Source organism: Bufo bufo, chromosome 1 (genome assembly GCF_905171765.1).
Source record: "Bufo bufo chromosome 1, aBufBuf1.1, whole genome shotgun sequence".
Classification (NCBI taxonomy): Eukaryota; Metazoa; Chordata; class Amphibia; order Anura; family Bufonidae; genus Bufo; species Bufo bufo.
The window spans coordinates 300,504,869-300,530,010 of record NC_053389.1 but is presented as its reverse complement, the minus strand read 5'-3'; positions in this window follow the sequence as shown (position 1 = coordinate 300,530,010).

Below are 25,142 nucleotides of genomic sequence, written 5' to 3'. Positions count from 1 at the left end.
CCGCAGGTTGAGCATGCCTGCTAGTCTAAAGTAACAACTTTTAGCAAATAAGGCAGTGGAAAAATGGCCCAAGCGTCATTGAAAGGGGTTTAGGCAGAAACCCTCCTGTTCTGTGTTGGGGGTCTGGTTTTATCCTTACTATGGGGCCCTTACTTCTCTATGTACGCCACTGGAGCAATGCATGATGCATCTTCTACAACTTGTCATTAAGAGCCTTTCCTACATCATTTCTGCAATCAGAGAGTAGACAGAACAATGGCATAATTGGTTTGCTTAATTTCACTCAGGACTAGTTTATTGGAAGACCTTGGCCACCTTGCTGTGATAATGGAGGGAGTGGAATTGGGACCAAAATAAAAAAGGATAGGGGACTTTGTCCACTTTAAAAATAAGCATTGAGCTTTCCGTCCACATGTACATTTCTTTGTAGGCTTAAGTTAATTTCAATTCAAGACACTTAAATGACATGTCTGCATGAAAGCTGAAAATCTTTGTTAACTTGCTGTAAACCCCAGTGTCTCAAACTCCCTTCTCCAAGTCATTCACAAAGGGGTTCAGAAAGCTGATGTCTGTTATTGTGAAGTGAGGCCTATAGAGGGAAGTGGGAAATGGAGGTTGTGCAACTGACGGCACTGCTCTCTGGTATAGATGTTTACTATGTGGTTCAATCCCCAAATATAAAATGTCCAGAGAAAATCTTTACTTGTAAACATTGCTTCTGGTACACAAGGGTTAACACCTTTCTGACTGCTGCCATACTTGTACAGCAAAAGTTAGGTGTTTAAAGGTGATGCCCACTCATGACTTATGAGATCAGCAGGTGCCATAGCCGCTGGGTTTCTGCTGTCATTTTTTTCTTCTTTGCAGTCTGGATTGGAAGTGTGGTTGACCCCATTGGTCTGCACCATCTTCTAACTAACCTGGTCTGCCCCATGGGCTGATTTTAATTAGTGCACATATAAAGCTGTAGCCTGGTCTTCCTGAATTTAATGGCGGCCATTTGGCACCAGGAGAGGTGGAATACAGAGTGGGCTCAGCATGCATGTGGAGCCTGCATCCCTGAATTTAATGGAGGCCAGTATAGCATCAGAGAAGGTAGTATTCAGTGTAGGTACCTGTCCTAAATCGTCTTTTCATTGGTGGACAGGCACAAATAATTTTGTACAAAATGTATTTGCCATATTAATAATGCCAACATAGGGCATTACAGCCCCCCTACAGTGTCCCCAGCAGTATCCAGGCCCATCTATAAGTCACCCCTTTAGAGCTCCCTGTAGTTATAAAGCCCCCATAGTGCCCCCAACAGTTATAAAACCCCCTGTAGTGGCCCCCGTATTTATAATACCCCCTGTAGTAGCCTGAATAGACCTGAAGCAGTACCCAGTGTAGTGATAATGATCCCTAAAGTGTACCATGTATTATAATGCTCCCTGTAGTGTCAGTATGTGTCATGCACCCCCTGTAGTGCCCCCACATATATAACGCTCTCCCCCCCCCTTCCCCCTTGTTTAATGTCCCATACATATCTATTGCTCTCCCATTCTGTAATACAATGTTCCTATATATATATATATATATATATAGTCCCCCACCATAGTGCCCCCAACGTATATATTTAGGCCTGCCTGTGGCCAGATTTGCAGAGTTCTAGTGCAGATGGTCAAAATTACATCGCCACAACCTCCTGCACAGGGTCACAGGTGGGCAATAACGTGGTCACGATGTGACCATATCAACGCACTGCCCATGACCCGATGCAGGAGGTCATAGTGACTTCATTGCGAAATCCTATGCAATTCTACAGTTTCATAGGCTTCAGGCCTAGTGGCCTGAATACTATGAGGCTGAATAGCGGGGACAGCAGCCAGAGGCTCCCATGCCCCTCTGTAAACTGCTGCCCCCTTCAGAGACAGGTCGACTGCCACTTAAGGTGAGATTCTCATCTTGCCTCATAGCAGAAGCAGGCCTGCATAAAACATGTCTTTAGCTTTATGTACAAGTTTGAATGGAAACCTAATTTTGCTTGGGCTACATGTGATGTTGTAACCCTTTATTCTGCTATGCCCCACAGATTGGGGTTGTAATGCCTAACCCATCATCTACGTATATATATATATATACAGAGTCGAGTCACATTGTTATGTTAAACCAGCTAATATCCAGAGTAACCACCATATGCAGCACAGACAACAGCTAGACTAGCTGGGAGAGACTCAATAAGGTCCAGGTAGGTTGTAACAGGTATCCGGAGCCGTGCTGACTGCATCCCATAACTGCTGGAGGGCACATGGCGGGGGATCCATAGAGCAAACTCAAAAATCGAGATGGTCCCACAGATGCTCCATTGGTTTTTCAAGTCTAGGGAATTAGGGGGACAGGGTAGTACTTGGAAGTCTTGATCATGCTCTTTTAACCAATGTTGGACATTTCCAGCCATGTGACATGTCACATTGTCTTGCTAGAAGATCCCATTTGCCCCAAGGAAAACTTGGCATGCATGGGTGTACTTGATCTGCAAGGATAGTGTAACGGTCGCATACACACACACACAGGGGGGAGGGAAGTGACCACTGCGCTCCACCCTTACCCCTGGCCCTGCCTACTTGCCTCGCGAGTCCTAATGACAGTGGACAACTGGACGGCAATCCCTAACTTGGAATAAGTTCAGGGATGACAGACAGACAAACAACAGGACGTGAACGGACCGAGTCAATACCAGGAAAGCTACAAAGTACAAATGGAGAATTGTCAGGAGAAGCCGGGGTCATAAATACCAGGAGAGACGTGAAGTACGAAAGGAGTCAGCAGAGGATCGTCAGGAGGAGGCCGGGGTCAGAATACCAGGAGAGCAGCAAAGTACACAAGGAGCAGGCAGAGGATCGTCAGGAATTCAGCAGGAGGTAAGTACGCCAGGAAAGACCAAATCACAGGTGGAACCTAAACAGGCAACCTGTGTCCAGCAGGCTGCCTGTATTTATAGTGGGGAGTGAGGGTCATGTGACGTGGCCAGCGTCACATGACCGACAGACCAACCAGTCGAGCACCGAGTGATCAGCTCGGCGCTCAAGGCAGACTTAGGAGCAGGGAGCCACCCAGCTAGTAAAGCCGCCCTGGGAACGAGGTAAAACACAGATCCTCGTTCCCGAAGCTAAGCAGCAGGTCTGCGGCTAATGGGGGACCGAGTGTACCTTCGGAACCCCGTTACAGTACCCCCCTTTTACGAGGGGCCACCAGACCCAAAACTTCAGGCGATGGCCTTTCAGGGTGTTCTAAATGAAATTTTCGAACAAGTCTAGGAGCATGAACCTCCCTGGCAGGTACCCAAGATCTCTCTTCAGGTCCATACCCCTTCCAGTGAATCAGGTACTGCAAGGAATTACGCACCTTCCTGACATCCACTATTTTAGACACCACATACTCGACAGCATCATTAACAAGAACCGGCGGAGGCGAGGCTTTCGATGGTACTACCGGTTCAAAATATTTTTTAAGTAGACATTTATGGAACACATTATGAATGTGGAATGACTCCAACCTAAATGATACCGGGTTAATCACCTCCGTGATCTTATATGGTCCAATAAAATGAGGAGCTAACTTTTTAGAATCTACCTTAAGAGAGAGATTCTTGGAGGACAACCATACCTTATCCCCAACCTGAAAATTCACCCCCCTTGAACGTCTCCTATCGGCCTTGAGTTTCTGAGAACTTTGAGCCTTTTCTAAGTTCGATTGAACCCGGGCCCAAACTGTGCACAGTTCAGAGGAGAACCTATCCGCCTCAGGGTTAGAGGAGGAGACAGATGACCCAGAATGAAAACGGGGATGGAAACCATGGTTACAAAAGAAAGGTGAAACCCCAGCAGAAGAATTGACACGGTTATTCAAAGCAAATTCAGCCAATGGAAGAAATTTCACCCATAATTGCTGGTCATCAGCAACATACAACCTCAAGAATTGTTCCACAGACTGATTAAGGCGTTCAGTCTGCCCATTACTCTCAGGGTGGTAGGCAGAGGAAAAAGACAATGAAATTTTACATTTTTGACAGAAGGCCCTCCAGAATTTGGACACAAACTGCACACCCCTGTCAGAAATAACATTTTCCTCGATACCATGCAATCGAACAATTTCTTTCACAAAAATAGACGCCAGAGTTTTGGCATTCGGTAGTGGACAGGGGAATTAAATGGACCATCTTGCTAAATCTATTGACCAACACCCAACTACAGTCTTACCCTCCGCCGGCGGTAGGTCAGTTATAAAGTCCATCGAGATATGGGACCAGGGTCTACTGGGAATGGGTAGGGGTCGTAGGTTACCAGCAGGGCGAGTCCTAGGTGTCTTGGACCTGGCACAAACCTCACAGGCTGACACGTAGGACTTGACATCCCTAGTTAGTGTGGGCTACCAATAAGATCTAGAAACCAGATCCTTAGTGCCCTCAACACCCGGATGTCCACAAAAGGCAGAATCGTGACACTCACCCAACAGATGGAGACGAAATTGTACGGGAACAAACAACTTATCTGTTGGGGTGGATACCGGTGCCAGATGTTGTTCAGACCTAATGCGAGCCGAGATATCCTGGGTAAGAGCTGCTAAGAAGATTTTTGCTGGTAGGATGGATTCAGGTGGTACCTCAGTAGGTTGAAAAGCCTGGAAGCTCCAAGATAATGCGTCCGCTTTCACATTTTTACTTCCCGGCCTGAACGTAATGGAAAAACGAGTAAAAAACAGAGCCCATCTGGCTTGACGGGGATTCAACCTCTTAGCAGACCCGAGAAACATAAGGTTTTTATGGTCAGTGACAACAGTTACACAATGCCTTGCCCCCTCCAGAAAATGCCTCCACTCCTCAAAAGCCCATTTAATGGCCAGCAGCTCCCTATTCCCTTTGTCATAGTTTCTCTCCGTGGGAGAGAATTTCCTGGAGAAGAAGGCACATGGTCTCAGGTTAGTGAGGCTAGCAGGACCTTGTGAAAGGACTGCTCCTGCGCCGTCCTCGGACGCATCCACCTCCACAATAAAAGGTTTCTCCTGATCAGGCTGGATCAGAATGGGAGCGCTACTGAATGCCTTTTTTAATCTTTCAAATGAAGAAATGGCCTCAGTAGACCAATTCTCCAAATCCGCCCCTTTCTTAGTAAGGTCGGTCAACCGTTTAGCAATTACGGAAAAATTCATAATAAATTTACGATAGTAATTGGCGAAACCTAAGAACCGTTGTAAGGCCTTTAAGGATGAAGGTCTTACCCATTCCTTAATTGCTAGTACCTTACCAGGATCCATCTTGAAGGCGTGAGGAGTCAGAACATGCCCTAGAAACAGAATCTCCTGTACACCAAAGACACATTTCTCTTGCTTAGCGGATAGCTGATTCTCCCTCAACACCTCTAATACTTGTTTAACATGAGACACATGGGATTCGAAGTCAGGAGAGAATATCAAAATGTCGTCAAGATAGACAATAACAAATTTACCTAAGAACTCACTAAGAATGTCATTCATGAAGTTTTGGAACACAGCTGGGGCATTGCTGAGTCCAAAAGGCATCACCTGATATTCAAAGTGTCCTACTGGGGTATTGAACGCCGTCTTCCATTCGTCTCCCTCCTTGATTCGGATTAGATTGTATGCCCCTTTCAGGTCAATTTTGGAAAACCAGGTTGCCCCCAGAACCTGGTTAAAAAAATCCGGAATCAATGGGAGGGAGTATCTATTCTGGACAGTGATTTTATTTAATCTCCGGTAATCGATACATGGCCTAAGACCACCATCTTTTTTCTTAACGAACAAAAACCCCCATAGGAGAGACAGAAGGTCTAATATGCCCTTTACCAAGGCTCTCCTTAATATAATCTTCCATGGCCTTGCGTTCGGGCATAGAAAGAATTTAAATTCGTCCCTTAGGAAACTTGGCCCCCTCTACTAGCTCTATGGTACAATCATCAGGTCTATGGGGGGGTAGAACCTCCGGAGTTGGTGATGAGAATACATCAGAATATTCTCTAACAACAGAGGGTAAAGTATCAGACTTTACTGAGACCCCATCCTGTACCACGGACAGGCACGAGTCACACTTAGGCCCCCATCTCACCAACTCCCCATTGGACCAATCTATAGTGGGGTTATGTAGTCGGAGCCAAGGCAACCCTAGTACCACCTCAGGCGGTAGGTTCTCCAGGACTAAAAGCGAACATCTCTCTGAGTGGCACACACCCACGGTTAGAGAAATCTCCGAGGTACATAAGCTCACCGTACCACCAATAAGAGGAGTAGCATCAATAGCCATGACATGAATAGGAGTTGGTAAGGCAAACATAGGAATACCCAATCTTACAGCATACTCAGAGTCAATAAAGCTAGCCGCTGAGCCAGAATCAATAAAGGCCTTACCCGGCTATTTATCTACTCCCAGAGAAATCGTAATGGGTACCGAAAGCTTACATTTAGAAAATTCAGGGTGTACCTGGTCTTTAGGTTGCCTTGCCTTAGGAGACTTGACAGAGAGGACCTTCTTAGGACACTGGTTGATCCAATGGTCAGGATCTCCACAGTAAAAGCATTCTCCACGTCTGCGGCAAAGATTCCCTCGGGTCATGCCAACCTGCATGGGTTCCTCGGTGGAGACCTCAGCATTGTCTCTGGGATAGGCCTCTGGCTGGACCACCATCTGGGAAGAGAACTGTTGTTCCTGTTGTCTCTCTCTAACCCGTCGGTCAAGTCGGACAACAAGGGTCATCATCTCCTCTAAGGTCTCTGGAAGTTGATAACTGACCAGAAGATCCTTTAATTTATCAGACAGACCTGACCTAAACTGACTCTTCAGGGCTGGTTCGTTCCATCCTGAGGGGACACACCACCTTCTGAATTGGGTGCAATAATCCTCCTCTGGTAGATTGCCCTGAACCAGTGCCTTTAGAGCCGTCTCGGCTACTAGAGCCCTGTCTGGTTCATCATAGAGGGTACCCAGGGCCTGAAAGAACCCCTCCACAGAAGATAAACAACTGGCGCCAGCAGGTAAAGAGAACGCCCAGTCCTGGGGATCACCCTGTAATCGGGAAATGATAATGCCCACACGTTGACTCTCGGGGCCAGAGGACACGGGGCGCAAATGGAAGTACAGTTTGCAATTCTCCTTAAAAGAGAGAAACTTCTTCCGGTCTGGGAGCTTAATCTGGGGCTCAAAATGCGGAATGGAGGCCTGAGGAGTGGAAGAACCTTGCCCTAACTCAAAAGAACTGAGTTTTCCCCCTAACTCCTGCACCATCTGCGTCAGATTAGAGACATGTTCAGTCAGGGTCACCAGAGGATTCATTATACAGTGGTTATTGGGCCTGTTAATCTGTAACGGTCGCGTACACACACACACAGGGGGGAGGGAAGTGACCACTGCGCTCCACCCTTACCCCTGGCCCTGCCTACTTGCCTCGTGAGTCCTAATGACAGGGGACAACTGGACGGCAATCCCTAACTTGGAATAAGTGCAGGGATGACCGACAGACAAACAACAGGACGTGAACGGACCGAGTCAATACCAGGAAAGCTACAAAGTACAAATGGAGCAAGCAGAGAATTGTCAGGAGAAGCCGGGGTCATAAATACCAGGAGAGACGTGAAGTACCAAAGGAGTCAGCAAAGGATCGTCAGGAGGAGGCCGGGGTCAGAATACCAGGAGAGCAGCAAAGTACACAAGGAGCAGGCAGAGGATCGTCAGGAATTCAGCAGGAGGTAAGTACGCTAGGAAAGACCAAATCACAGGTGGAACCTAAATTAACAGGCAACCTGTGTCCAGCAGGCTGCCTGTATTTATAGTGGGGAGTGAGGGTCATGTGACGTGGCCAGCGTCACATGACCGACAGACCAACCAGTCGAGCACCGAGTGATCAGCTCGGCGCTCAAGGCAGACTTAGGAGCAGGGAGCCACCCAGCTAGTAAAGCCGCCCTGGGAACGAGGTAAAACACAGATCCTCGTTCTGGAAGCTAAGCAGCAGGTCTGCGGCTAATGGGGGACCGGGTGTACCTTCGGAACCCCGTTACAGATGGATTCATACCCAAATCTGGATGAGTTGGCCCAGAGAATGCCACGAAAACATTCCCCTGACGATAATGGTGCCACCACCAGCTTGTGTTCTTCAAGCAATGGCCGCAGAGTGTTTGTTCTCTGTTGTTTCTTGCCAGACACGCCAACATCCATCCGTTTGATGTTGAAATCCAATTTCCATACTCCGAAAATTGAAGCAATTCCTGTCTAGAGACAGAGATGCAGTTACCATCTGTTTTTGGCCCTATATGCAGTAGAGTTAGCTGAATTTGTTGTCACAACTCCACTGGTTCGTTTTGACAGTGAACTGAAGTTTGTCAGTTCACCCCTGTACACTTTTGTAGTTGGCATTTACCTGTCACATCAATGGCACATGGTGCTCCATAGTTTTCATGTTGCTTTATTGCAATGGTGCCATTTTTCCACTCACATTACACTTTCACCACAACAGCACGCGAAAAGTTCAAAGCCTGTGCAGGTTCAGAAACATTGCTACCCTTGGCCCAAAAGCCAATAATCATTCCTTTTTGCAACTCTGATAAATCGCCCCTTTTACCTATGGCAGCAATGGGGAATATGTGTGCAGACAGCCCATCGCACACATTATATACCCACCAAGCCAGCTCACATGTGACTTCCTTTATGAGCTACACGCTGCCGATGTTAAAAGTAGGAAGTAGTCATAATAATGTGACTCAACTGTGTAGTACTTATAGCTCCAATTGATTTTATTTAGAAAATATTTTCTTTCAATTTGACGGAAAATACTATACCCAAATGAAGGAAGCACCGATGATGGCAGTTTTGTCTCCATCTTTCACTAATATTCTCATGTGTGGGCAGGAAGAACTTTTTTGTGGAACCTTAACCATAGATGCCCGTGATGAGAACATAGTCCTGCCACTTTACAAATCTCTAGTCAGACCACACATGGAGTACTGTGTACAGTTCTGGGCTCCCGTGAACAAGGCAGACATATCAGAGCTGGAGAGGGTTCAGAGGAGGGCAACTGAAGTAATAATTGGAATGGTTGTACTACAGTTCCCTGAAAGATTATCAAAATTAGTATTATTCACTTTATAAAAAGACTGAGGGGAGATCTAATAACTATGTCTAAATATATCAGGGGTCAGTACAGAGATCTCTCCCATCATCTATTAATCCCCAGGACTGGGACTGGGACTGTGCCGAGGGGACATCCTCTGCATCTAGAGGAAAAAGAGGTAGAGGAAGAAAAAAGAGAGGGTTAGTCCTGTACTCCTGTGGAAGGAGATATGGGATTAACAAGCAGGGCACCAGAGGTGGAGGCCAGAGTGGAGGAGAACAGTTTATAATAAATAGGGCAGCCTAGGTGATGAACTATAAGCAAAGATGCGATATAGTGTTAATGCAGTGAAGAGAGAGGAGAAAAATCACCGGATGGCGCCAAACCGCTATTGAAATGGATATATAAATCTATAAAATATACTCCAATAATAAATAGATGCCCCTTACCATAAAAGAGGGGGGAGGAAAGAGCTTGTTAGTGCTCAGTAACCATATGATAAAACCATAGCACATCTGATAGATAAAATCAAATGGACAACGTAAAAACGTATATAACGTATAAAAGGTGATAAACACCACACTCACTTCACCAGGGAGGGGTGTAGTGGGATAAAGCTCAAGACACCCAAAACAACCACCTCCCTCGCCTGGCTTGCCTGTAGAGTAGCTGGAAAATACGGCAGTCCACTACTTGGAACTTCTGGTATATTCCTTTAATACATAAATAAGTCAGGTGGGCTCACCTGACTTATTTATGTAAGTCAGGTGTCTTGAGCTTTATCCCACTACACCCCTCCCTGGTGAAGTGAGTGTGGTGTTTATCACCTTTTATACGTTATATACGTTTTTATGTTGTCCATTTGATTTTATCTATCAGATGTGCTATGGTTTTATCATATGGTTACTGAGCACTAACAAGCTCTTTCCTCCCCCCTCTTTTATGGTAAGGGGCATCTATTTATTATTGGAGTATATTTTATAGATTTATATATCCATTTCAATAGCGGTTTGGCGCCATCCAGTGATTTTTCTCCTCTCTCTTCACTGCATCTAGAGGAAAGAAGGTTTCTACACAAACATAGAAGAGGATTCTTTATGGTAAGAGCAGTGAGACTATGGAACTCTCTGCCTGAGGAGGTGGTGATGGTGAGTTCACTAATAGAGTTCAAGAGAGGCTTGGGTGTATTTCTGGAGTGTAATAATATTACAGGCTATAGTTATTAGATTTCTGGAGAGGTCTTGATCCAGGGAGTTATTCTGATTGCCTGATTGGAGTCGGGAAGGAATTTTTTTCACCAAAAATGAGGAAAATTGGCTTCAACCTCACAGTTTTTTTTTTGCCTTCCTCTGGATCAACTTGCAGGATAACAATTAAGTGAATTCTCCCCACTCACGCCAGGTCTAAAATTGTGTATGTGGTGTGGGCAGGAAAGGGGACAGGCTGGCAGGCCCATCTCATTCATAATTTTCTACGCCTGTTTTAGGCATAGAAAATGGTCTTAATGTAAGACAGCTGTAGAGCTTAGAACTGGCGGAAGATCTACCAAAGTTGTGAAGAGACCTGCGCCTTTTCATAAATTCGGCTGAATCACTGCCAGCGCAGGGGCTAAAATGCTGGACTTAATAAATGTGCCCCTATGTTACTATGTACAATCCGTATATTACATCTATAGTTTTTTGGCCTCTATATACAGACAATTTGTTGCTTGTATGGCGCAGTTCAGAATCTGATTTTTTACATTGTACAGACAGTACACAAATTGTAATGAGATGAACTTGCAGTTCATTACTAGTTATAAAAAGCATCAGATTTATTTTCTGAAAGTAAATTTCATAGTGGAAGAAAATCAACTAAAAACTATTTGTTACATAGAAAAAAAAGAAAAAAGTAATTCTATTTTAGTTGCGTCTTCATGTGATGCCAAACACACCATTAACAATATTCCCTTTGAAGACATGATACACATACGCAGAAATTGCTTAGATGATGATTCATTCGGTATAGAGGCCAAGACGTTTACAAGAGGTTACTCTAAAAAACTGAATGGATAAAGAAAGGCCAACGTAGGCAATAGAATAGAGTGAACACAGATAAAAGACCAATGGTTACTTTTGTTACTACGTTTATTTCATCAGGTCAAAAGGATTGTAACCAAATATATAGCTATTCTAGACTTGGATGAAGTGTTAAATGACACTTTTAGACGGGGTGAAAATTGTTTCTAGCAACGATTCATATTGAGATCAGTTTTGTCATGTTTGTATAACTATCTTTTTTTTCTAATGTTAGGACAGTGATAGGGAATGTTTTTGTAATATACTTTATTTAGTGAATTTGTATATTTCTGTGAGAAAAAGCGCTCTGAAGTTGCCCCTTGTCAGTGCTCTCTAAATGAGCGTTGCTAAGGAAAGTCCTTCTTCACAGTTCAGCACAGCCGCTCACTACTGCTGCCCTCACTGTCTCTCCTCCTTTATAGGCCTAAAACTGACCATTATGTACGAGCTATTATATAGATATAGATTATATATATATATATATATATATATATATATATAAAAATGCAAAAAAGGGCAGCACTCCAGAAAGTAAAAAGTGAAAAAAATACTTTATTTACCTATATGGGACATGCGACGTTTCGGCTCTATGCAGGAGCCTTTCTCAAGCAATTTCTATATATATTAGAGATGAGCGAACCTTTTAAGATTTGGTTTGGGTCCAGTTTACTGTATTTTTTTAAAAGTTAAGTTCGGACCCAAATCGATTCTACCTGAACTAAAGTTGCTCCAATTGCCCTGGAAATTGGTACATAACACCCTCTACTCTCCTAGGACTTGAATTTTTAGGAATACATGTTATTTCCTTTTTGTTAATTTTCTATGAATTTTTGCTTTTCTCTTTCCCCTTCTCACCTCCCTAAGCTCTCTTGAATGCAATGACAGCAATAGCAAATTTAGTAACACTGACATACTTAGCTATGGGTGAATGCATGGTTAACACTGGCCTGTTGGAGAACCAAGCATCCAAAAAATGATACCTTAATGGGGCCACAATCCCTGCCCATATGAGTCCCACCACACCAACCAGACCAGAGGCCAGAAAAATTAACTTTAGGCATCAAAAAACACACTTTAGGCATCAAACCCCAGACCAGAACCCAAGATTAATACAGACCTCTTGACAGACCCTATACATAATACAGACTCCCAAACCAGAACCCAAAATTAATACACATGCTAAGGCTACTTTCACACTAGCGTTCGGAGCGGATCCGTCTGATGTTTCATCAGACGGATCCGCTCCGATAATGCAGACGTTCGCATCCGTTCAGAACGGATGCGTCTGCATTAAAACTTAGAAAAATTTCTAAGTCTGAAAGTAGCCTGAGCGGATCCGTTCAGACTTTACATTGAAAGTCAATGGGGGCGGATCCGCTTGAAGATTGAGCCATATTGTGTCATCTTCAAGCGGATCCGTCCCCATTGACTTCCATTATAAGTCTGGACGGATCCGCTCGCCTCCGCACGGCCAGGCGGACACCCGAACGCTGCAAGCAGCGTTCAGGTGTCCGCTCACTGAGCGGAGCGGAGGCTGAGCGCTGACAGGCGGATGCATTCTCAGTGGATCCGCATCCACTCAGAATGCATTAGGGCCGGACGGCTGCGTTCAGGACCGCTCGTGAGCCCCTTCAAACGGTGCGCACGAGCGGACACCCGAACGCTAGTGTGAAAGTAGCCTAAATTAGCCCCAAAATCATACAAGCCCCAGATTAGATCCCAAATTTATACAGACCCCAAAATTAATGGTCCTTATAACCTCCATCCCAAGGGATTAGTACAAGATTGATATAAAAATGGAAATCAGATATGACAATGCCTTTCTAACAAAGATTAAAAAAAACAGCCTTGTATCACACATTCATCTCCACATTCAATTCTCCCATTGCTCTGCTAGATTATCTTCAGCCAAGCAGCTCAAGGGCAGTGTGCTTTCTGCTGCATCTGGGCCTCGATTCTCTCTCTCTGTAACTGCCACAGCTTCGAACTAAACATATTGCTGGTGGCAGTTGAAGATTTAACTGAGCATTTTCAACCAGATCAGTGAGATGGACAAAGAATAAAGAAAAGAATAGCAGGTGGTGCTATACAAATACATTTTATTGACTAGTTCGCTGGCTATACAAAATTTTTAATTACATGCAATTACAAAAGTATTTAGATCCAGACGCTGGTTTAAAAAATTTAGAATATGTTTCATGACACAATTCCTTTAAATCAGACCTCAGATCAGACCCCAAATGCATGGCCCCCTATAACCCCCACCCCTCCTTCCATTAAATCAGACCTCAGAAATAACACCAAATACATGGTCCCCTATAAAATCTACTCCTTTATCCCTTAACTCAGAACTCAGATCAGACCTGAAATTTTTGTGTGTGTGTCTCCCCCCCCCCCCCCCCCCAATAACAGCCATGCCTCCATCCTTTAAATCAGATCTCAGATCAGACTCCAAATTCATGGCCCCCTATAAAACCCAACCCTCCATCCCTTAAATCAGACTTCAAACCCAAGGCTCCCTATAACACCCACCCCTCTATCCCTTAAATCAGACCTGCGTAGCTCCTGTGATGCCCTACAACAACAGTCTCGTAATGCTAGGAGTTGTAGTCTCCCATTCTATACCCCTCTCTCTATAATGTCTACTAAGAACCACTAACAGGGGCGTAAATAGAAATCACTGGGCCCCATAGCAAGAATCTGAATTGGGCCCCCTAACCCCACCCACTACCCACCCCTGGTTCATCCCACCTCCTGTCCTGGCTCTTCCCTTGCCACACCCCCACACGCCAATAAAGAAATGTATACATACGTTCGTACGTATTCATACTGACCCAGAGAATGAAGGGCACAGGTCAGTTTTGCGGCAAAGGGAATGCCGTAGGAACAAAGCCCTGTGGTATCTGAATCTATGGGACTCCTGTGGATATTCCATAAAAGTATAAATCTGCAGTCCTTTGTAACACTACCAATAACACAGTGATAACTCTCTGTGTACAGATAATGTAGTATATGTTAACTGCAGTCCTACGTAACACCACAAACAACACAGTGATGGCTCTCTGAGTACAGAAAATGTAGCAGTGTTACCTGCAGTTCTATGTAAAACCACAGAAAACACTAGTGCTCATAATGTGGTAGTGTTACTTGCAGTCCTATGTAAAACCACAGATAACACTAGTGCTGATAATGTAGTAGTGTTACCTGCAGTCCTATGTAAAACCACAGATAACACTAGTGTAGAGCATGTGGTAGTGTTACCTACGTCGTTTGTGTGTCTCCCTGTGTCTCTCCCACGGACTCTATGCTGCTGGAGCTGCCTCCTCTTCCATCTTCTTCTTCTTTCTCCGCACAGAACGTCCTGATGCAGCTGCGTCAAGACATAGGAACACTGTCGGCATGGTGATGGTGACAGATACACAGAGGGAGACACCATACTAATACGGTGTTGGACCCCCTTTTGCCTTCAGAACTGCCTTAATTCTACGTGGCATTGATCCAACAAGGTGCTGATAGCATTCTTTAGAAATTTTGGCCCATATTGATAGGATAGCATCTTGCAGTTGATGGAGATTTGAGGGATGCACATCCAGGGCACGAAGCTCCCGTTCCACCACATCCCAAAGATGCTCTATTGGGTTGAGATCTGGTGACTGTGGGGGCCATTTTAGTACAGTGAACTCATTGTCATGTTCAAGAAACCAATTTGAAATGATTCGAGCTTTGTGACATGGTGCATTATCCTGCTGGAAGTAGCCATCAGAGGATGTGTACATGGTGGTCATGAAGGGATGGACATGGTCAGAAACAATGCTCAGGTAGCCCGTGGCATTTAAACGATGCCCAATTGGCACTAAGGGGCCTAAAGTGTGCCCAGAAAACATCCCCCACATCATTACACCACCAGCCTGCACAGTGGAAACAAGGCCTGATGGATACATGTTCTCATTCTGTTTACGCCAAATTCGGACTCTACCATTTGAATGTCTCAACAGAAATCGAGACTCATCAGACCAGGCAACATTTTTCCAGTCTTCAACAGTCCAATTTTGGTGAGCTCGTGCAAATTGTAGCCTCTTTTTCCTATTTGTAGTGGAGATGAGTGGTACCCGGTGGGGTCTTCTGCTGTTGTAGCCCATCCGCCTCAAGGTTGTGCGTGTTGTGGCTTCACAAATGCTTTGCTGCATACCTCGGTTGTAACGAGTAGTTATTTCAGTCAACGTTGCTCTTCTATCAGCTTGAATCAGTCGTCTATTCTCCTCTGACCTCTAGCATCCACAAGGCATTTTTGCCCACAGGACTGCCGCATACTGGATGTTTTTCCCTTTTCACACCATTCTTTGTAAACCCTAGAAATGGTTGTGCGTGAAAATCCCAGTAACTGAGCAGATTGTGAAATACTCAGACCGGCCAGTCTGGCACCAACAACCATGCCACGCTCAAAATTGCTTAAATCACCTTTCTTTCCCATTCTGACATTCAGTTTGGAGTTCAGGAGATTGTCTTGACCAGAACCACATTCCTAAATGCATTGAAGCAACTGCCATGTGATTGGTTGACTAGATAATTGGAGGCGTGGCGATCTCCATGCAGTCATGCACACCTGACCAGTTAGTCTGCCCTGGAGGCTGGTTTTAAAGTCAGTATAAAACTGAGTCTACTTTTACAGCGCCTACCAGTAGCCATTTGGCTCCAGGAGAAGTATATAGTGGGCTCAGCATGCATGTTGGTACTTGCATCCCTGGATCCGATGAAAGCTGTCACGGCACCGGACGGGGTTAAAAGCAGAGTGTGCCTGGCGTGCATGCTGTACCTGCGCTCCCTGGACTTTGTGTGGCTATCATGGCCCATAAACAGGTAGGAACTAGTGTTGGGGACCACTCATAGAGGCGACCTTGACGTGGTGAGTGGCTTATTACGCTTTGGCCAAAATGTACACCAATGCCTCATTCAACATCCAGCATAGAGGCAGGGCAGAGTGCTGGTTGCAGAGTGCTATTGCATTTGTGTTTTTGCATAGTAGAAATAGTTGTGCAGAGTAGACGTAAGGGGTGAGGCCTTCCATGCGCTCCGGGCCCCCCTGTGCCGCGGGCCCCATAGCAGTGGCGTACCCTGCCTATATTGGCAGTACGCCACTGACCACTAATAACAGTCTGCACAAGCTGGTAGTTGCTATTTTCTCCTCTTATACCCCTCTCACTGTAATGTATATTGATACCCAATAATAATAGTCTGGGGGTTGTAGTTCTCTCGTCTTAAAACCCTAACCCAGTATTGTGAGCTGATGCACTATAATAATGATCTAGACATGCTGAGAACTATAGTTCCCTCCCTTTATACCATCTCCCTGTAATGTCCACCTGTGTCCAATAATAACAGCCTGGACATGCTGGGAGTTGTAGTTCTGTCCTCTTTTACCCTTCCATGAATTGCCCTCTAATTTACCATAACCATCTCGTCATTATGAGACTTGTAGTTCTTTTGTCACTGTGATGATGTTCTGTAGCAGGGGCATACACAGAAGAAACTGGACCCCATGCCAAGAATCTAAATTGGGCCCCATTCATTTCCCCTCCCACTACCCATTCGTGGCCAGCAGTGCACTGATATGTGAAGTATAAGGTATAGATAACAGCTTGTACATCACATATCAGTACACTGCTGTATATACGATATATCTGTACACACTGCATCTATTATACCTTGTACCGCACATATCAGTACACTGCTCTATATACTATATATCGGTACACACTGCATCTATTTTACCTCTTGCCTCACATATCAGTACACTGCTGTGTATACTATAAATCTGTACACACTGCATCAATTTTACCTCTTGCCTCACATATCAGTACACTGCTGTATATACTATATATCTGTACACACTGCATCAATTATACCTTGTACATCACATATCAGTACACTGCTGTATATACTGTATATCGGTACACACTGCATCTATTATACCTCACATATCAGTACACTGCTGTGTATACTATATATCTGTACACACTGCATCTATTATACCTCATACCTCACATATCAGTACACTGCTGTATATGCTATATATCTGTACACACTGCATCTATTATACTTCGTACCTCACATACATATCAGTACACTGCTGTATATACTATATATCTGCACACACTGCATCTATTATGCCTCATACCTCACATATCTGTACACTGCTGGGTATACTATACACCTGTACATAGTGCATCTATAAAACCTCATACCTCACATATCAGTCCGCTGCTGTATATGCTATATATCTGTACACACTGCATCTATTATACCTTGTACCTCACATATCAGTACACTGCTGTATATACTATATATCTATGCACACTGCATCTATTATACCTCATATCTCACATATCAGTACACTGCTGTATATACTATATATCTGTAAACACTGCATCTATTATACCTCATACCTCACATATCTGTACACTGCTGGATATACTATATACCTGTACATAGTGCATCAATATAACATAGTACCTCACATATCAGTACACTGCTCTATATACCATATATCTGTACACACTGCATATATTATACCTCTTACCTCACATATCAGTACACTTCTCTATATACTATATATCTGTACACACTGCATATATTATACCTCTTACCTCACATATCAGTACACTGCTGTATATACTATATATCTGTAAACACTGCAACTATTACACCGCACAACAATGATTTTGCTACTGAGAGAAAGACATGTGATTTATACTAAAATTTGCGCGCTGATTCCAAATATGAACTCGGAATTTGCCTGACACGTCAAGATTTTAAGTTATACATGCAAAGCCTATTCAGTTATAATATTAATGCATTATATTGGAGATATTCCAATGGACATGTCCAGACCTGTCCGGACTCACTCACGCTGATATCAGCAGTAAGTATATAAGACAAGCTGGACAGACTTTGATAAAGTGATCTCTTATAGTGCTATCAGTTTTGAAACTCAAGATGGATAAACGCAAATGTGTTAATGATCCAGACAATTTCTGCTACATATGTGGCAAATACACTACTTATGATCAGCCCAAGAATCTGACAAAGCGAGTGCGTCTTGCAGCTTGGGATGCATTTGTGCTAGTAGTGCAGAACTTCCTTGGGAACAGACGAGCTGCAAACTATGCTGAATTAGTAGACAACATGCTTACAGAATATGAACAACTTGGCTGCTGAATGTCATTGAAAGTGCATTTCTTACATTCACATATTGACTTTTTCCCACCCAATTTAAGACACATAAGTGACGAACATGGAGAGCGGTTCCATAAAGATATTTCTACAATGGAGAACAGGTATCAAGGCCGCTGGAATCCCAACATGATGGGAGACTACTGCTGGTTTTTGCAATAGGAAAATATGCCCGTTCACAAACGCAAAAGCAGATGACTGAAGCACTTTTAACAGTACTGGGCCTTGCTCAAGTAAGACTTTTAAACTGAAAAACGAGACTTTTTGAAATTTTATTATTTCATTACATTTTCATACACTGCTTACTATGCAAACTTTGATGTAGATCATGTAATTGTTGGAGTAAAACTCGTTCTGTTCAAAATTATTCAATGCTTTCCAAGTGCTTAATACATTTAGGCATACTTATGCATAGCAAAATTTTGTGACGTGTTACAATAATTCCGACTTCAGATTTGTAATCTGCACACACGATTTAGTATAGGACAAATTGTTTTTGTCCAGTAGCAGACGAAAAGTTTTTTTTGTTACGTGGTGTTATACCTCGTACCTCACACACTGCTGGATATACTATATACCTGTAAATAGTGCATCTATAAAACCTCGTACCTCACATATCTGTACATCGCTGTATATACTATATATCTATATACACTGCATCTACTATTATTTGTCAGGTGTGAGTAGTACAAATTATAATAGATGCAGTGTGTACAGATATACAGTACAGACCAAAAGTTTGGATACACCTTCTCATTCAAAGAGTTTTCTTTATTTTCATGACTATGAAAATTGTAGATTCACACTGAAGGCATCAAAACTATGAATTAACACATGTGGAATTATATACATAACAAACAAGTGTGAAACAACAGAAAATATGTCATATTCTAGGTTCTTCAAAGTATCCACCTTTTGCTTTGATTACTGCTTTGCACACTCTTGGCATTCTCTTGATGAGCTTCAAAAGGTAGTCCCCTGAAATGGTTTTCACTTCACAGGTGTGCCCTGTCAGGTTTAATAAGTGGGATTTCTTGCCTTATAAATGGGGTTGGGACCATCAGTGGCATTGAGGAGAAGTCAGGTGGATACACAGCTGATAGTCCTACTGAATAGACTGTTAGAATTTGTATTATGGCAAGAAAAAAGCAGCAAAGTAAAGAAAAACGAGTGGCCATCATTACTTTAAGAAATGAAGGTCAGTCAGTCAGCCGAAAAATTAGGAAAACTTTGAAAGTAAGGGCTATTTGACCATGAAGGAGAGTGATGGGGTGCTGCGCCAGATGACCTGGCCTCCACAGTCACCGGACCTGAACCCAATCGAGATGGTTTGGGGTGAGCTGGACCGCAGAGTAAAGGCAATAGGGCCAACAAGTGCTAAGCATCTCTGGGAACTCCTTCAAGACTGTTGGAAGACAATTTCAGGGGACTACCTCTTGAAGCTCATCAAGAGAATGCCAAGAGTGTGCAAGGCAGTAATCAAAGCAAAAGGTGGCTACTTTGAAGAACCTAGAATATGACATATTTTCAGTTGTTTCACACTTGTTTGTTATGTATATAATTCCATATGTGTTAATTCATAGTTTTGATGCCTTCATAGTCATGAAAATAAAGAACACTCTTTGAATGAGAAGGTGTGTCTAAACTTTTGGTCTGTACTGTTTAAATATTTATGGGATATGAGTAAAAATAGGGAAAGGAGGACCTCTTCTTACCACTCCATTCTATTCTCAGTAGAAAGCTCATCTTCCATGCTGTTGGGGGTTGTTTGAAAGGACCTGTGATGATGCTCTGCAGTTCTTTTACTAGATATACATGACCCGTGATGATGATGATGTCATTACAGGTCCTGGCAGATGCGTCTATCTAACCTGGGAACTACACCATGCTCTGTGCGGTTCTTTTACTAGATGTACAGGACCTGTGGTACTGAAGATTATGTAATCATAGGTCCAGGCAGATGCTCCTATCTAACCTAGAAACGACACCATTCTTTGTGCAGTTCCTTTACTAGATGTTTAGGACCTGTGATGTCTGATGACATCATCACAGGTCCTTTAGCTTTCTACACCGATGGTAGGGATACTATACTTGACTTGGACGTAATGAGTGTAATTAGGGAACGGGGGCTATCCTCCACTGCCGGCCCCTGTTTCCCATGGGCCACATAGGAGCTGCGTGGCCTGCGTCTATTGGAGCTATGCCTCTGTTCTATAGCATCTGAGGTGTGTATTAGGCTTTGTTCACAACTGCACTAGTGACTTAAACTGTTATGCTCTGTCATAGGAGCACAACAATGAAAATCACCTTAGTTCCGGATACTGCACATCATGGACGACAGCATCTGACAGATCCTACTGACTATGATGAGATCTGATATGGGTTTCCATCATGGAGACTGGCAGACTGAAAAACTGTCCAGCAATTATGACCTAATCTGCAACTGAGGCCCATAACACAGATATGATCAAAGACATATGATCTTATATGTTCTATACCATCAGATAATCATGTTCTGTAGCAGCTGAGGTGTGTATTATGATATTCTGCAGCAACTGAGGTGTATACTATGATGTTCTGCAGCAGCTGAGGTGTGTATCATGATGTTCTTCAGCAGCTGAAGTGTGTATTATGATGATATACAGCAACTGCTGTATTTATTATGAGGTTTTGCCGCAGCTGAGGTGTGTATTATGAGATTCTGCAGCAGCTGAGGAGTATTATGATGTTCTGCAGCAGCTGAGGTGTGTATAATGAAGTTTTTCAGCAGCTGAAGTGTGTATTATGATGATATGCAGCAGCTGCGGTGTATTATGAGGTTCTGTCGCAGCTGAAGTGTGTATAATGAGTTTCTTTAGCAGCTGTGGTGTGTATTATGATGCTCTGCTGCAATTGAGATGTGTAAAATTAGGTTCTTCAGCAGCTGAGGTGTGTATTATGAGATTCTGAAGCAGCTGAGGTGCATATTATGAGGTTCTGTAGCAGCTAAGGTGTATTATGCGGTTCTGCAGCAGATGAACTGTATTATGAGGTTTTGGAGCAGCTGTGGTGTGTATTATGAGGTTCTCCAGCAGCTGAGGTGTGTATTATGATGTTCTGCAACAGCTGAGGTGTTTATTTTGAGGTTCTGCAGCAGCTGAGGTGTATTATGAGGTACTGCAGCAGCTGTGGTATGTATTATGAGGTTCTCCAGCAGCTAGGGTGTTTATTATGAAGTTCTGCAACAGCTGAGGTGTGTATTATGAAGTTCTGCAGCAGTTGAGGTGTGCATAAGGAGGTTCTGCAGCAGTGAGAGAAACTTGTGACTGGACTCCATCCTTTAGTATTCTGTATCTGAACCTTGTAAAATCTTTTAAAATGTATTTTTTAGCAAGTAAGATAGTTTTTAATTATTTCTACAAAGGGGCACCATTTGCCTAATCTGCCTGGGGCACCAAAATACCTTGTCCCGACCCTGTTCCTCTGCCAGCAAGCGTCACACTGTGACCTGACTGACCATTCCAGACCTTTCATGATCAAGTAGCATCACCAATCCAGACTCCAGTTTAGCACTGTGAAGATATGCCCCAGGAACTGACTATGCCCTGCCACAGAGACAGCCGGCAAAAGCAGCATAAACAGTACATAAGTCAGCATGAAGGTGGTGAAACAGCAGTGGGCACAGTCCATGTGGAGGTATGGTACACTATATAATAAGCAGCAGTTGGCACAGTCCATGCGGTGAGGACTGCACACTATATAAAAGGCAGCAGGCACGGTTTATCGGGTAAGGCTAGCTGCACACTTGTGATCAGATTCTGGTTTTCTGTTCCAGCGTAGCCCGGCAGGTAGTGGGAAGGACTAGGGGTGGGTAGTGGGAGGTAGTAGGGCATGGGGGCCCAATTCAGGTTCTTACTATAAGGCAGACATGTCCGGGGGAAAGGAGGAAGTATAGTCACCCTGGGCTAAGCACAATATTGCTCTGAAGTTATCCTCAGCTCAATCAAGAGTGATTGCTGAATTACAGAGACTGTTCCATCATTTTATTATCTTGATTACTATTGTGGGCCATATTAAAACTGTTCTGTCAAAAAATTGAGGCATGTTCCAATGCATGTGTTTTATAAAGCTTAACCCCTGGAGACATTGTCTGAGTGGAAGAATATGGTACTTCACTGGAGCACTATATAGTATGTCCATTAATCCATTTTGTCACCATAATGGCCCATAGAAATGGCACTGATGTCACATACAGACCCTTTGTCATCACACAAATGAAATATAAATAGAGATGAAGGGACTTTACAGGAAAGATAAAAAATATGACTGGTTAGTGGTTAGCATTATCACGCTCTTAGGCCCCTTTCACACGGGCGAGTATTCCGCGCGGGTGCAATGCGTGAGTTGAACGTATTGCACCCGCACGGAATCCTGACCCATTCATTTCTATGGAGCAGTGCACATGAGCTGTGATTTTCTCGCATCACTTGTGCGTTGCGTGAAAATCGCAGCAAGCTCTATATTCAGCGTTTTTCATGCAACGCAGGCCCCATAGAAGTGAATGGGGCCGCGTGAAAATCGCAAGCATCCGCAAGCAAGTGCGATTGCAGTGCGATTTTCACGCATGGTTGCTAGGTGACGATCGGGCTGGGGACCCGATCTGTATTATTTTCCCTTATAACATGGTTATAAGGGAAAATAATAGCATTCTGAATACAGAATGCAAAGTAAAATGGTGATGGAGGGGTTAAAAATAAAATAAAATTAACTCACCGAGTCCACTTGATCGCGTAGTTGCGGATCTCTGTCTTCTTCTGTAATGTTGAGCTGCCGGCTAAGGACCTGTGGTGACGTCACATCACATAATCCAATCACATGGTCCCTCACCATGGTGATGAACCATGTGATTGGACCATGTGATGAGCACAGTGACGTCATCAAAGGTCCTATTCCTGTGCACAGCAAAGAAGAAGACAGAAGAGATGCCGGCTGCGTGATCAAGTGGATTAAGGTGAGTTAACTTTTTTTTAACCCCTAAGCATTCTGTATTCAGAATGCTATTATTTTCCCTTATAACCATGTTATAAGGGAAAATAATACAATCTACAGAACACCTAACCCAAACACAAACTTCTGTGAAGAAGTTCAGGTTTGGGTACCAAACATGCCGATTTTTCTCACGCGCATGCAAAACGCATTACAATGTTTTGCACTCGCGTGGAAAAATCACACATTTTCCCGCAACGCACCCGCATCTTGTCCGGGCAAAAAACATGACGCCCGTGTGAAAGAGGCCTTAACCATCTAGTTTTTTTTTGCCTTCATCTCCTTTCTATGATACTTGAGAGTTTCCTAAGGGCCCATTCACACAACTGTATTTATGGGTCCACATCCCTTCCAATAATTTTAAAGATACAGACTGCACACTGTGTGTACTTCCATATTTCCATTCCGTGGCCCAACAAAAAAGATAGAGCATGTCCTATTCTTGGCCAAAATTGCTAACAAGAATAGGTATTTCTATCATAGGGCTGGCCATTATGTTCCGCAAAATGTGGAACGCACACGTGCCGGTATCCGTATTTTGCAGATCCGCAATTTGTGGACTGCAAAACCAATATCGCTGTCTGAAATGGCCCTAAGGGCTTATGCACACGAGCATATTTTTGTTCTGTGCCTGTTCTGGTTTCTTTTTGCAGCCCATATGCCGAACCATTCACTTCAATGGGGCTGCAAAAAAAAGGAAATTACTCCATGTGCATTCTATTTCCGTATGTCCATATGTCTGTTCCACAAGAAAATTGAAAATGTCCTATTACTGTCCGAATTATGGAAAAGGATAGGACTGTTCTATTATGGGGCAGCTGTTTTTGTTCCGCAAAATACTATATGCGTGTTTTGCGGATCCGCAATTTTTTTTTTATCCTGAACATACAGAGAAGGATGCTAGAGGTAAGAAATATACGTAGCATAGAGACAGCCCCTGAAACTGGTATGGTTCATCTCTCCACAGGTCCTACAGCATTAAGGCTCATGGTTCATCTCTCCACAGGTCCTACAGCATTAAGGCTCATGCACACGACAGTTGCAAATTGCGGATTCGCAAAACACGCATACCGTATTTTGTGGATCCACAATTTGCAACTGTCATGTGCATGAGCCTTAATGCTGTAGGACCTGTGAAGAGATGAACCATACCAGTTTCAGGGGCTGTCTCTATGCTACGTATATTTTTACCTCTAGCATCCTTCTCTGTATGTTCAGGATATAAAAAAAATTGCGGATCCGCAAAACACGCATACCGTATTTTGCGCAACAAAAAATAGCATACAAGTAAAAAGATTTTACCCATGATAAAAAGCTGCAACATGGTGGCTCAGTGGTTAGCATTGTGGCTTTCCATCTCTGGGGTCTTCTCCTGTTTGCATAGTTTCCTCCTACATTCCAAAAACATACAGATTTTTGGAATTTAGATTGTGAGCCCCAATAGAGCTTGAAATACAAACTACAAATTGGCGTGGTATTAAAAAGCAGGAAGTGCTCAACCCCATATGCAGTGGTACATCTATACCGGGGGGGGCAGATCCTGCACTTGTGGTCCACTGCTAATGGCAATCCACAGCGAAAATGCATACAATGTAGGACATGTTGGCTAATCTCTAAATTTTAACACCAGTTTGAGGGCTTAGTAAGACCGCAGAGTGCACCTATCTTTGTTTTTGTTACCCCAATAGAGCTTGCACCAATGTGAATGATGATAAACTCAATATATAGCTACTGAATA